This window comes from Adiantum capillus-veneris, chromosome 16, assembly GCF_014529385.1.
Source record: "Adiantum capillus-veneris isolate H3 chromosome 16, ASM1452938v2, whole genome shotgun sequence".
NCBI lineage: Eukaryota > Viridiplantae > Streptophyta > Polypodiopsida > Polypodiales > Pteridaceae > Adiantum > Adiantum capillus-veneris.
This window is the reverse complement of record NC_140946.1, coordinates 66,671,113-66,684,650: the sequence shown is the minus strand read 5'-3', so window position 1 is coordinate 66,684,650 and position 13,538 is coordinate 66,671,113. Positions and strand designations below refer to the sequence as shown.

Sequence of the window (13,538 nt, the reverse complement as noted above, 5' to 3'; positions counted from 1 at the left end):
TTTAAAATCCCTTTACACACACACACTTCATCATGAATTAAAAGACTCCCCTTCTTTTATAAACCTATAACTTTTTTCAATTTTCCATTTTTGAACCCCTTTTGTACATATAATTCTATAACTCTTTGGTATATTAAAAACCCCTCCGGGTGAACTCACGTGCTATACATACATATTTTTAGGTGGAACCCTCAGGTGAGAATGAGGAGAGGGAAATAGATCTCTTCATAGAAAGGAGAGGAGACACAAGGTTAACTCTCTCTCTCTCTCTCTCCTTGTTTTATTTAGTCATAGTTAGGGTAGAGGGCTACTTGTGCAATCATCGAGCATGTTTGTGCATGCATTTGAAAAGGGTGAGGGCTACGTAGTGGCACGAGCCTCAAAGAGAGGATGAGAACAAGGAGAGGGAAACATAGATCTTCAGAGAAAGGAAAAGAGAAACAAGGTTAGAGGATGAGGACGAGGATAGGACAATAGAGGGCAAAGGGAGGGATAGAGGAAGAAGCATAGAGAAGAGGGAGGTTTGGTGAGATGGAGAGAGGGACCGATAGATGTTGCAATATGGGAGAGATGGAGACAAGAAGTCTAAGATGACCTGGGGCACATCCAAGGAATATCCCACTTTAATGTCAATTTTTTAAAGAAAGTGGCCACTGTTAGTATATAAATGCTAATCATTGAAAGATTTTAAGGTAGTATACCTACTTGTTTGAGTTGATTTCTAACTCTTTTATTCTAGTCTGTATAGAGATCCCGGGGGCGGGGTCCAATGTAGCATGTGAGTTCATCAAGAGGGTATTTTTATTTCAAGAAAGTTACATGTTTACATCGGCAAAAGGAGTTTTAGAAATCACTTTTGGAAAAGAATCTATAGGTTTTAAAAAGAGAGGGGCCATTCAATTCATGAAAATATTGGTGTGGAGAGGAGTTATTCAAATGCTGCTTGCATGCACATGATATAGATGGTTTTCTAATAGTGGAGGCCCCGACATAGGGAGTAATCCCTTTTTCTCCTAAGTGGCTTTATCAATGCTAAGGTATGGTCCGTCATTGTTAGTGGTCCATGTCAAATTTAGTAAGCTTGTAGCTCCAACGTAGATTATATCTCTCATTAGAGACACCAAGAGACTATCTAGTAGCTAGGAAGATAAAGACACCAAGAGATTGTGTGCTTGGCTACATTATAGAAGTCACAATCATAAGCAGACATAGAGACAAAGAATCATCTTATCCTGACCTCCTTAATATGTGGTCATTATACACTAACAAGAGAGGTCTCAAAAACTAGCTAGCTCATGCATTTCTTAAATCCCACAAAGGAAGAACTTGCAGTGAAAAAAAAGACACTGGCATCATTCTTTCATTTGTTGATTGAATGCCAAGGAAGCTTGGCGATTATCAACATATCATAACTAGCCTATGTTATGAATGCTCCATTATTCTTGTTTAGAGATCAAAAGGCATCAAAAAAGGAAAACTAGTATACACGAGTATATATTTTTGCATGTGTAGTAGATTCTTCCTAGATTTGCAATGTCCATGGAATTTGCAATGAAGGCATCTATTGATAGGCTTGTTGATAGGAAATTATTGAAAATGCTAGGCCATGTTGAATTATTGCTGGTATTGAGCTTACAAGGAAGTAGGATGTGCTAGTAACTTTGACTACACAAATTCCTCTCTCTCTCTCTCTCTCTCTCTCTCTCTCTCTCACTCACTCAGGGCAGCCCTTGGGAGGGCGTTAAGCCATGAGCCCTGCCCCCCCCACCCCTTGCCTCAGCTCGACCGCCGACCTTGCTCAGACAACAGATGCCAACGGTGCAATCAGCCAGCCCGACCTCTCGACCTCCCGACTTGCCCAGTGCAGGGTGCGCAGTCAACCCCCCCGACATCCTGACCCGACCCTCTCGACCTCAGTGAGCAGGCTTGAGCGGCTTTCTGAACAGAGCTCATCATATTTTATTTTTTTACACTAAGGTCACTGTGAAAAGTCACAAGAGCAGGTTCCCACAGCAGGCTTACCCACAGACAAAGGCTCTTGCACAGCAGATTGAAGATTTCTCAATCATGACTTCTTTCAACACACCGACCTCTGACACACGCAAGAGTTTTCTTGTTGTGGCAGCTGCCCCTAGGAAAGATCTCGCCGCTCGCCAAGACGCACGGATCACGGCCCTAGAGACTCAGATCCAAGAACTTGCTTTGGAGAATGCTGAACTGAAAAAACGTTTGTGTAAGCTCGAGGATACAAAAGCAAAGGAGAGTGAAACTTTGCTTGCAAAGAAACTCGAAGTTGAAGCTTCTCTCATCGAGACTGTCAAGACAACTCAGAAAGAAGCCAATGAGGCATCACATAAGAAGATTGAGAACGACATACAAGTAGCCTTACAAGAATGCCGGATACAAGAATCCCTTGCCCTCAAAATTAGGATTGGAGGACTCTCCTCACCATGGTGCACCGAGGAGGATTCCCTCGAAGAATCCATCGTCAAGCTCAACGAAACTCTTCAACCAATCAACATTGAGCAATGCACTGTCTCTTGGATCAACGACACACATAGGCATGTGCCTCTTGGACAGTGCATCCTCACTTTCAAGAACAAAGAAGAACGGACGAGGTTGCTGGGCCAATCGTCACCTCAAAGGGACAAAGCTTTGAATTGCCGAGGAATTGACTACAAACCAACTCAAGCACAAAGCAAGCTAGCTCAAAAAGATGCATGAAGCTCGTAAACAAGGTAAATGGGCAGTCTATCGTGGCGGTAAAGCCATCATTCTAGAGTTTCGAACTCCCAAGCCAGCTCCCCCTCTGCCTGACCCCCCCTAGGTTTTGTTTTTTGTCTTGTATCCTTTCCTTTTCCTTTACCCCTGATGGACCCTCAGTCCCTAACTGATATGTATCTAACGCTTCCACCCCGAAAACACAAATGTAATGTTTTTGTTTTGGTCCCATGGATCATATCTGACTTCCGTGGACGATAATTAAATCTATCTATCTATCTATCTCTCTCTCTCCGCCCGATTTTGCTTTAGGGGCACTTTTGTATGCATGCATATGTGCACAAATAAAAGAACTCGTGCCATGTCATTGTGGGTACTATGTTGGAATTTCCACAAGCGACATTTAGCAATGTATGTAATATACTATTAGTATGTAGGCATTGCCTTTGACATTGACACATCTCTCTCTCTCTCTCTCTCTCTCTATATATATATATATATATATATATAAAAAGAGAGAAAGTGGGAGGGATTTTAGGTTGAGGCTACTTGATGAAAGATTTGGATGCCTCTCGATCCCTTCATATACATATAGATATAGCCTAGATATAGATAAATATATGAGATACCGTAGGTAGTGATCAAAACAATGGACCAAATGTGACTGGAACCCGATTTCAAATTGGTGCCGTTGGGTTAAAACCCACTTTTCTCTCTCTCTCTCTCTCTCTCTCTCTCTCTCGATTGAACCCGTACAAATGAATAAGCCAATCGCTAGGGGGTGTACGTGTATGATGAGAGCACTTTAGAGCAGATTGAGAGAGTGTCTATAGAGAGAGAGAGAGAGAGAGAGAGAGAGAGAGAGAGAGAGAATGATTGGAGGAGATGAAAGTGAAAAGAAGAGCATGCATGGCAAGCGCTAGCGCGTGCATGGCAAGCGCACACTCACTCCCTCTGCCTTTCACTGCCTATATAACTTCTTACCCTCTTCATCTCTTCTACTCACAGCTATTCAGAATATCTCCCTCCAAAGTTGGCTACCCGCCCAAGTGTCCAAACCAGCAAGACCTCTCTCTCTCTCTCTCTCTCTCTCTCTCTCTCGCTCCACACACACACACACACACACATACACACATAATGACACCGCTTTATGCTCAAGAGGCTGCTTTCTGCAGCAGAACTTGCTGCATCCCCAGCGCCGCTTGCTCGGTTCAAGAAGGGGACGGGGATGATGATGACTCTCCAGACGTGGCTCCAGCCGCCTGCAGGCCTTCTTCCTCTTCCACTTACCTCTCAAATCATGACCGCCAGGTATTAACCAGCTCATTAACTATTATTTTCTTTAATCACCAACCCATTTTCCATTTAGTCCTCAAAATTCTCGTATTTAAGGCTTATGTGCACAAATAATCACTAATATGGATGCATTATCATGTGAAGTTTCCCCCTTCCAGCAGTAGCTGATTGGCTCTCTGTTTGCTTTTTTTTGGACAGGTGGCATGATTTTACTGGCTGCGGCACGCCGCCCCACGCAATGATGGTCATAATAACTGCTCATGATTTGAGTTCATGACTAATCCCCTTTTTGTAAGGCTCTAGTTGTACTTATAAACCCTCATCAACACAATTGATGCTGCTCAAATTGTAGCATACATATTAATCTCCTAATTACCACTTTAATTGTACCTTTAACGTTTCAATTTAATACAAACATTTCGAGAAAAGTGCTCTTTTGAATCTCTTTGAGAAAGGAACTCTTTTCTCATGGTTTTTCACTATAGCGTTCAACATCATGAGCTACTCCTTGGGAGCAAGACCATGTCTAGCTAGGTGCAGATGAGGGTAGGGACACCCCTGAACGGCATTTCCGTACCCCCAACCCGCACCTAGCTAGGCATCCTCCCTCCCAGGTATAGCTCAAACCTACACCAAGCTAGGCAGTGTGGAAATTATAATGAGTAGTTGTCCAAAACTTTTTGTGATAGGGTCAAGTGGAAGAGCATGTTCCATAATAAAATTGACAATGCACACTTGCTATTTTTCTTTATCTAGCTTTCAAAGCTTACAGCAATGTTATAACTTGTGCCTTGATGGCCACCATATTGTGCTAGTTGTAATGAGTCATTGAAAGCATATTGATGCTTTCCTGTAAAGTGGTGCTAAACCAATCTTTTGTCCTTCATTAACAAATATAATTGAGAAATTGTCTCACCGTTTCATTCACCAATAGCTCCCTATGTTTCATATTGAAGTTGTCAAAGAGAAACTTTGAATATAATATTGAAGTATGTACACTCATGGTAAATTGAATGATGTAACCCAATTTCAATACATACATTGTAAGTTCTATTTTCTCATCAACCACTCCATGTTTTTCTTCATAATCATAAGGAATGTATGGGTCAGTTTGAAAATGTAATGGCATGATGGCCAACAAAGAAGAGTAGTTCTGACAAGGAAAATGTAATTTAGTATGATGTCAACAAAGAATAGTTCTTGCAAGGAAAATGTAATGGCATGATGTCCACCCTTCATAATCACAATGAAGGTTGAGCTTCAAGACAATTGTTAATAATGTTCTTCCAATGATTTGGCTATTTGGTTCGCATTCTAATTGTAGCAATGTTTCTTACCCATTTGTTGATTGTGTCTTTTGCTTGTACTTGCCAGGCACCAAACTAGACTGGAAACAAAGCACTATGGTCAGCTATGGACATGTTTATTGTTCGGTACGCCTTCATAACCAACCTTTTCTTTCGAATATGTGTACGATTTTGTTTTGGCTAAAAAACAAATTTGAGACAATGATATTGGCATTAGATGTAGGCGAGAATAGGGTAAGGTAAACATTGTCTAATCACCAGAAGGACACATACGTTAGTTTCCCATTTGTGTTGTTCAAGCTCCACACACTCATAACTCTGGTGGAACTTATATGAATGTGAGGCCAACTCTTGAATGTTGAAAGCTTCTATACATGAAAAGTTTATCCATTGGACTAAGTATGTACCATAGTCTATTCGGATAAGGCCAACTTGTGGTAAGGCTTTCATAAATTGTCTAGCCGCCCCGATGAGGTCATCAACACCTTAAGGTTTTGGGATCTATATGGCTAGACCATTTTATGTAAACCTTGTTACAAAGTGTACTGGTGTGATGGTAGTTCTATGTTGGGTGTCCTCTTCAAAAGTTGTTGCCCCATGAGCCATTAATTACTACTAAACAGAGCCATGGTGTGATGCATTAGAAGCCTGCATGGTATGTAAAGCCTATGTGGATAAAGCAGGTGTGGAGAATATTAATGAAACTTGATGAAAGTACATCCTCAATTTGGCTTAATACTAATTTGGTACCAAAACAAAACTTTAAGTGTCCTTTTTCAAAGCTTTGAATAAAGTGCCATGTCAATTGTATCTTTATCTTTTTGAGCTTATCATGATAGACAATGGGACTCATAAAGGATGCTCATGCAAAGCTGCATGAATAACTAAAAAGGATTAAGTACAATAATCTTATAGAAAAATTCCAAGACTTGGGAAAGAATTACAGGTAGCTCATCTAAACTAGCCCCACATGTTTGTTATGTTTCACTCAATTAAAAAATGATTTAAAGTTGTATTAAATTATATAAACTTATGTGAGTCCAACGTACAAGTCATTATGAGGACAAGGTAGGACCAAGTGGGGGCACACTTCCTAAGCAAGGATGGCTAGGTATGTGAGTTCAAGGTCTCCTAAAAGTAGGTCAAGTGGCCTAAAAGAGGCGGTGGTTGGGTGGAGAAGAGCGTGCATTAGTCTCTTTGGCCTTTTTGTTGTATTAGAGCTATGGTAGAGAAAGGAGGAAACATTCTCTCTCTATACTTTGTAGATCCTCTCAAGATTAAAGATCAACCGTTTTAATACCAACAACAATGCCAACACTATACATTTCAAGAACAAAACTAGGTCTTGCCCATTACCTAGTATCCACCTTTCCTCTGCTATTTTTCTTGGCTTGCCATTTTCTCTCTTACTCTTCGATGGGGTAGCATGCCTTGTTTTTTTGTGTGTCACATGCTCCCTTATTGACTTGATACCAGGCTATATATTTCCCCCAAAAGAAAGTAAAACTCCAAGAGCTCGTAAAGAATTGAGGCTTGGGGGGGCTACTTAATATTTATGTGACTATCACGTGAGTGTAGAAGAAGGGGTTATTCAAAATTTTTTCTCACATTTTTAAATACGAAAGGGCACTATAAAATCGATTTGGAAATTCTTTTATAGACTGAATAGGAAAAGGGTGTATTTTATTTGTGAAAAATTCACATATAAGAAGTTTTAAAAATAGTCCTTGAATGCACACGATATACACAATTTATGCATAGTGACCCCTTGAGAACTGAGGCTTATGACTAATCAACCATAGTGTGAATATACTAGTATTATTGAATATCAAGCAAGGTGCCATGTGAAACTTACACTTGGCAATTGGAAAAGCCCTGAAACACAACCAATCCAAGCTCTCATTATGCCCAATTCTCCATGAAGCGGGAGGAAACATGGTTGCGTGGATCATATTTTTATTGTCCATATGCTAGGTGGCAAGCATGAAAAGTTTTTGTGATCTCTCAATCGCTCACTATAAAAAAGTTGACATATTTTTCAAAACCCCGAGTCTACTAGAGCATTCATGATGAACATCAATATTTTCAAGAATGTAGTTAGCTCTCAACCTGGTGTTTTCATGTTGTGCAAGCTTTGGCAAAAATCAGAACTGTGTATGTCCGAATGTAGCATCACAATGTTTCTACATTTTGTGATAACCATATTATAAATTTCTTTGCATCCAACCACCTTAAAAGCACGTGACGAATTATTCTATATGCTGCTACATGAGTGATAACCATATTATAAATTTCTTTGCATTTAACCACCTTGAAAGCACGTGACGAATTATTCTATATGCTGCTACATGAGTTCATATCTTGTTGCATCTTATTTGACCATGCCAATTATACATGTATAACCCTGGGCATGTTTCATGCTTGATCTCCGTATCCATTTAGCTATTCCTCCCTACATGCTGCTAGAACCATGCATCTATACACGAGTATATAAGCTACTTATTTGATTCAACTATAGTGAGTAAAATTTCTAGCTTTGTATGATGACTCACATCTTCACTTTCTTGCTAGATGTCATGATATTTCAGCCCCAATGATTCATTTCACAAGCAAAAGGAAGCCTTTGATCCCTCCTCTCCATGGTACTCACGTACATGCATCCATTGAGGTCAAATGGTTAAAGCTTACCAAAAGGAAGCATGCTTAGACAAGACAATTGGCCTTTTGAATCATATATAGATTTTCTCAACATAACTACAATCAAGGCCTCTACGTGCCCAATAAAGTAACTAATATGCACTAGGTATGGGAAATCTTCATCTATCAAATGTGACAGATAAACACTCTTTGGGGTCACTCACAAAAATGTAAGTATAGCATGAGCCTTCAAAGTAAGGGGTTTTTAATTGGGCAAAATTCAAAAGATTAAGTATTACATCTATGGAAGGGGGTTTTAATTTCATTTTGGGAAGAAATATGTAATTTTCTTAAGAAAATTGGGCTATTTTATTACTTGAGAGAAGTAAATATAGGGTGTTTTAAACCCTTTGAACGTATATGATCTAGGTAATTTCTTGTAATTGACCCCCTCCCTCCCCAAGTAAACACTTGCCAACTTATGCACATTCTCAAGAACTATCAGAGTTAGGGGCCTATCTAAGTCGAAGTTATTACTCTAGCTTAGACAAATCAACAGTTACTATATCAATTGGGCATGCATCTCCAACTTCAGCACCTAACTCCAAATCCTTGGCAAGCATGTCAATACTAATTTCATAAAAAAAATTCAGATTGGCACATAGATTATTCGTGTTGTCAATGGTCTTAGCTTCTTGCATATTTGAATCAATGCACAATAGAAAGATGAATTCTATCAGTGCCTCTTTGAGATTTTATAACTTGCAATCTCCCACAATATTTTTATGTGAGAATCCAAAGTATTGTCATGGAAATACATTGCCATACCACCCTTTAAGTAGGCCATTGACCCTCTGAATATAGTATTCCTCTACCCACACCTTGGCATTGGCCCTTGGCCTGGGTTTGTGACCCCCTTGGGTTTTCCCTAGGCCCTACATTACTCCCCCCTTGGAGAAGTGTTTTTGTCCTCGAAAACAAAAGTGGTGATAGCATCATAATGAATATTAAAGTTTTTGAAAGTGGCATCCTTCATGGATCTAGCTATTGTTCTGACTTGAGCACGGTTCATTAGGAGGTTCAATGAAATCAAGAAGAGCATCTTGATTGTCCACATTGTTGTCCCTTTGTCATTGTCTTATGTAACTGGCCCATAACCATCATAGCATATAGACTCCATTTGGAACGCACTTGAGTATGAGAAATGAGTCATCACAACTAAGATGTACCCAAATAAGCACTTGTTTCACTTTCCATGAAAGTAACTGGCTGGCATAACTCATCAGCAAAGTACAAGTCCTTGACTTGTTATCAATCTTCATTAGTAAACAAACCCACCATAACTAGTGTTCAAGGTTGAGAACCTGACTTCAATATGAAGAGACTCAACCTAGTCTCAAACATGCTAGAGTGATACATGCTTTCTATTTGGATGGCTTGGTGCTAACGTACATGCTTTCCATATCCTTTAGCACAAGATTACATTTATAATCTGCCTATCGTCTTTGGATAAGTGACAATATTGAGGTGTGTTTCCCCACCATTGATAGATAGTCTTCCAAAATGACTGGTAAATAGGGATCATAGTGCCTCATAACATTAATGAGAAAGAAACAATTTTATGAATAACCATCTTGGTTAACTTGAAAGATCCACAAGCACCCAAATCAAACCATGACCTCCATTGTTGATTGTTAGATCTATGTCATGAATGGGCATGCCACCCCAAACCAGCCTTTGCTTAGCTGTAGGGCCTATAACAGCTAGTGTGCATCTATTTAGAAAAAATAGATCCAAACCTGCATATCCATGACCATACTTGCCAATACTTATAGTGAATAAGATGCACATAACACAAATTTAAATGAAAGAGGAGCGTGAATAGTTCTAAAAGGAAACTAAATAATTTCTATTGCAATCATTTTGCAAGCCTTGCTGAAATGTTTGAACCATAATAGAATTTGAAACATAAGTCACTGCTAGGTACAAACAATGCAACATTTTCATTAACAACACATATCCTTGCTGTATGCATAAAAAACCATCCATTAATCTTATTTAACAACACTTGTAACCTTAACAATTTGTTTTGAGCACCTAACAATATATGGCCACCACTAAAATTGTTTCTAATATTACATGCTCAAGATGGTCTATAAAATGGATTTGACTAGCACCTAGGGACTTTGTTGTGATCCACATAAGTAAAATAGCGAGTACTAATGTCAATCCTAGAGACTCATATTCTCCACATGTGGAATATGTCTCAAATAAGGATTTTTGAAAAAAGAACATCCTTCAAGTACGAGATGTATTTGTGCATGGAGGTAATTATAAACACTCAGTGATATGAGTTAGAGAGACCCTCATTAACCTTGCTCCACACTGGCTAAACCAAACTCCTTGAGTTCCTAGACCATGTTGGATCCCATGTGACAACAAGTACCAAAGAAAACCCTACCTATAGGTCCATAAATGCATAATACAAAAATGTATGTGGGACACTAAGTTTAATTCATCAGAATACATGAATACATTAAGAGAGCCTCCACACAGGTATTTTCTTCTATAAACACCTGAGAAAATCTAGTATGACTATTTCTTTGGGTAGAGACTAACCAAGGGGTTTGGATTGCAAAGGCAACATCTAGGGTTACTCATTCTACAGCTTGTTTTTTTGGTTGTTTCTTTCAGTTTTGCAAAGTGCACGTGACTACGGGTAAGTGAACGTTATGTTCAACCTCTAGGTATGCATATGATTTGGTTTTATTCCATGTTTGAATGTGATTTGCTTGAATTTTTCAAGTCAAATGAGTAAGCTTGAATGCTTTCATCCGTTTTTCTCTTTAGAGACCTGACAAGGTCATGTAAAAGCAAAGAATTTTGGGACGTATTTTGAAGAAAAGTGGATTGGGTCTTTACCCCATTTCTTGGGAAGTTTGTCAAAGGGTTCATGTATTATTTTTGTGTATACGGTTCAAGGGAAGAGCATGTTCAGGAGCTTGAAATGACTTTTGCAAGGTATGATGAATACGGGGGTCAGTTAAACCCTAAGAAGTGTCATTTGGTGTAGCCAAGAGTGAAGCTTCTTGGACATGTGATGGGATTGAAGCAGATCCAAAGAAAGTAGAGTCCTTGTTATTGCTGTCATCTCCAAAGGATACAAGACAGTTGGCCACTTTCGTACAAAAGTTTAAATATCTGTCTTGATTCATACCTTTCGCATCACAGCTATTGTATCCATTGCAGCAAGAAATTGAGAATGATCCATTAGAGTGGACACGTGAGTGTGAAGATGTTTTTGATAGAGTTAAGGGAGTTTTGAGTACACTACCCATTATGCAATCTCCTCTCACTGGAAAAAGAAATTTTATGTTAACCCATCAATGGGAGATGATGCCATTGGGGCCATGTTGTTGCAAAGAGGAATCTTAGTATATGTTGTTTCATATACTAAGATTCCTCTTTGCAACAACATGGCCCCTGTAGTTGCTTGATAGCTAGGCCATGCCTAAGTGTTACCATAGAAACCATCATTGGGATTGGCTACACCTTGTGCATAGAGACAATGTAAAGTGCCCACCGTTGTATACATATACAACAATTGAAAGCCCATCTACCGACCTCAATTCTTCTTGGAAAAAGTAGCATATACATATACATATACATATACAACAATCGAAAGCCCATCTACCAAACTCAATTATTCTTGGAGAAAGTAGCTGATGTTATTGTGAAAATGTAAATAGTGATGGAGTGAACATACTGCCATCTTAGTCGCATGCCATGCATGCATATCAAAAAAATAGATAGATAAGCCCTTGGGTTCAATGACAGTCTCAACCTTCTGAGCTACCGCTATACTGCCTTGCATATTACATGGATATATCATAGTGCATCGTTTCCAAAGTTAAACTGTGAGCTTATATCCACTTAGTGCCAAATATGTGTGCCATTATTCTTGATCTCAAGTCAATGGATAGTACCTTGGTACATGATAGAAGCCGTGCTTGGCATGAAGATTGGCAAAGCACCTTGCTTTGCACAATAGAGAAATATGTTGCAAATGAAATGCTAAATTATAGGAAAAACAAGTATAATTTAATTGTACTTACCTTGTTTCCTTTGTGAGAGCAGTTATCTTTTCTTGAAGCTAGCCAGTATCCTTGAAAAAATATGAGATACACATGGTGCCAAGATCTCAAAGTCCGTATGCTACTAGCATATTCCAAAAATTGGAAATTTCTAGGCTAAATGACCTAAGTTGAAGCTTTGCTTTGCATAATTTCATCGAGTAGATGAGATAGAGTGAGACCTAAGTGCTCTTAGCTAACATGTGTTGTGGGTGACCCATAAATGTCAAAGCAAAAGAGAAAGGACAATGTCTTATCTTTCATACAGGAACGGACTTGCTAAATCATGAAGCTTAATTATTGATAATCATGAGATTGCCCAATATTAAGATATAGCTTCTGAACCTTAGCTATGAAATGTCATCTAATTGCCAAACACCCCTTGATCGAAGAAACATTTTCTTATCAAGTTGGCATGGTAGAAAATCCTACAAGATGGAATAATTTCAGGGTCAAAACTTAACTTTAAGGTTCTTACCAATTTTTTGTAACCTTCTCCCTTGACCTCAAAAGGTGTAGCATTTGGTGGCATGATTGTGCTTTCAAATGTATTGCACATACTTATTTTGCATGCACTCTAGCAAGCTGTAATGACACTGGATCGATTATGCACCCAATGCATGGAGCCATGCTCCTAGAATCCTTGATTTTCTCCTCTGCTTGACAATAAAAAGAAGACACAGTAAAGAGATAATGACCAATATATGGAGCCATGATCTGTGATGCCTCTTATAGCATTCTCATACTTGAGACATGTATTTGAAAGTCAGTTCTATTGGTTGTTGACCATGTCAAGAAATCTACTACACTAAAAGCTTCAAAATGCCTATATTAACTTCAAAAATAAAGTGTACTTGGGCCACCCAATACTTATGGCCTTTACCCTTGCCCACAAAGGGTTGATTATGATCATTTCTTACTACATCTGGTTCAGCAATAAACTGATATAGAAGCCATGCCCCAAAACTATGAACTAAAAGAGAAAGATGCTTGTCGGCTTCTTAAAATTGGAATTAATGATCGGCCTTGCCAAGTCTCTTTGTACTTTGATTCGTAGGCCATGCTTGAGAAACTCTTGCTGCTAAGCAACCTTTCATATTTTCATCACTTATGATTGCAATGAAATGATAAAAGGTTGGAAAGAATTTACCTTGTTTTCATGACACATGTTGAAAAACATCAGAGAAACTTGCTAAGATCCTATCAATCATCCCAATCTTGGAGTCCATATGATGCAATTCAAAAGGAAATTACCTTTCAACAAAAATATATGGAGCCTTGCTACTCCTTTCACATATGCTTTCCTTGTTATTCCACCTTCATGCTTCTATCTGGCAAATTTGCATAAAACATCCTGCATCAAGATTTGAAGGTGTCAATTTTGCCAATTGTAATCGTGTGCCATGCTTGTGACTTGATCTTGGAGCTGTTAGTGTGGCCATCG

The 13,538-nt window shown here is 39.0% G+C and overlaps 1 long non-coding RNA gene across 2 annotated transcripts; it reads left to right on the top strand.

The window, feature by feature from the left end:
- Nucleotides 1-3,727: 3,727 nt before the first annotated feature.
- LOC147439203 (uncharacterized) lies at nucleotides 3,728-10,629 on the top strand. Of its 2 annotated transcripts, XR_015184558.1 has the most exons (3): nucleotides 3,728-4,032; nucleotides 4,216-4,308; nucleotides 5,392-10,629. It is a non-coding gene; the product is annotated as an uncharacterized LOC147439203 (long non-coding RNA). The 2 variants fall into 2 exon arrangements; XR_015184557.1 differs by lacking the exon at nucleotides 5,392-10,629 and having other exon boundaries at nucleotides 4,216-4,445.
- The last annotated feature ends 2,909 nt before the right edge of the window (nucleotides 10,630-13,538 follow it).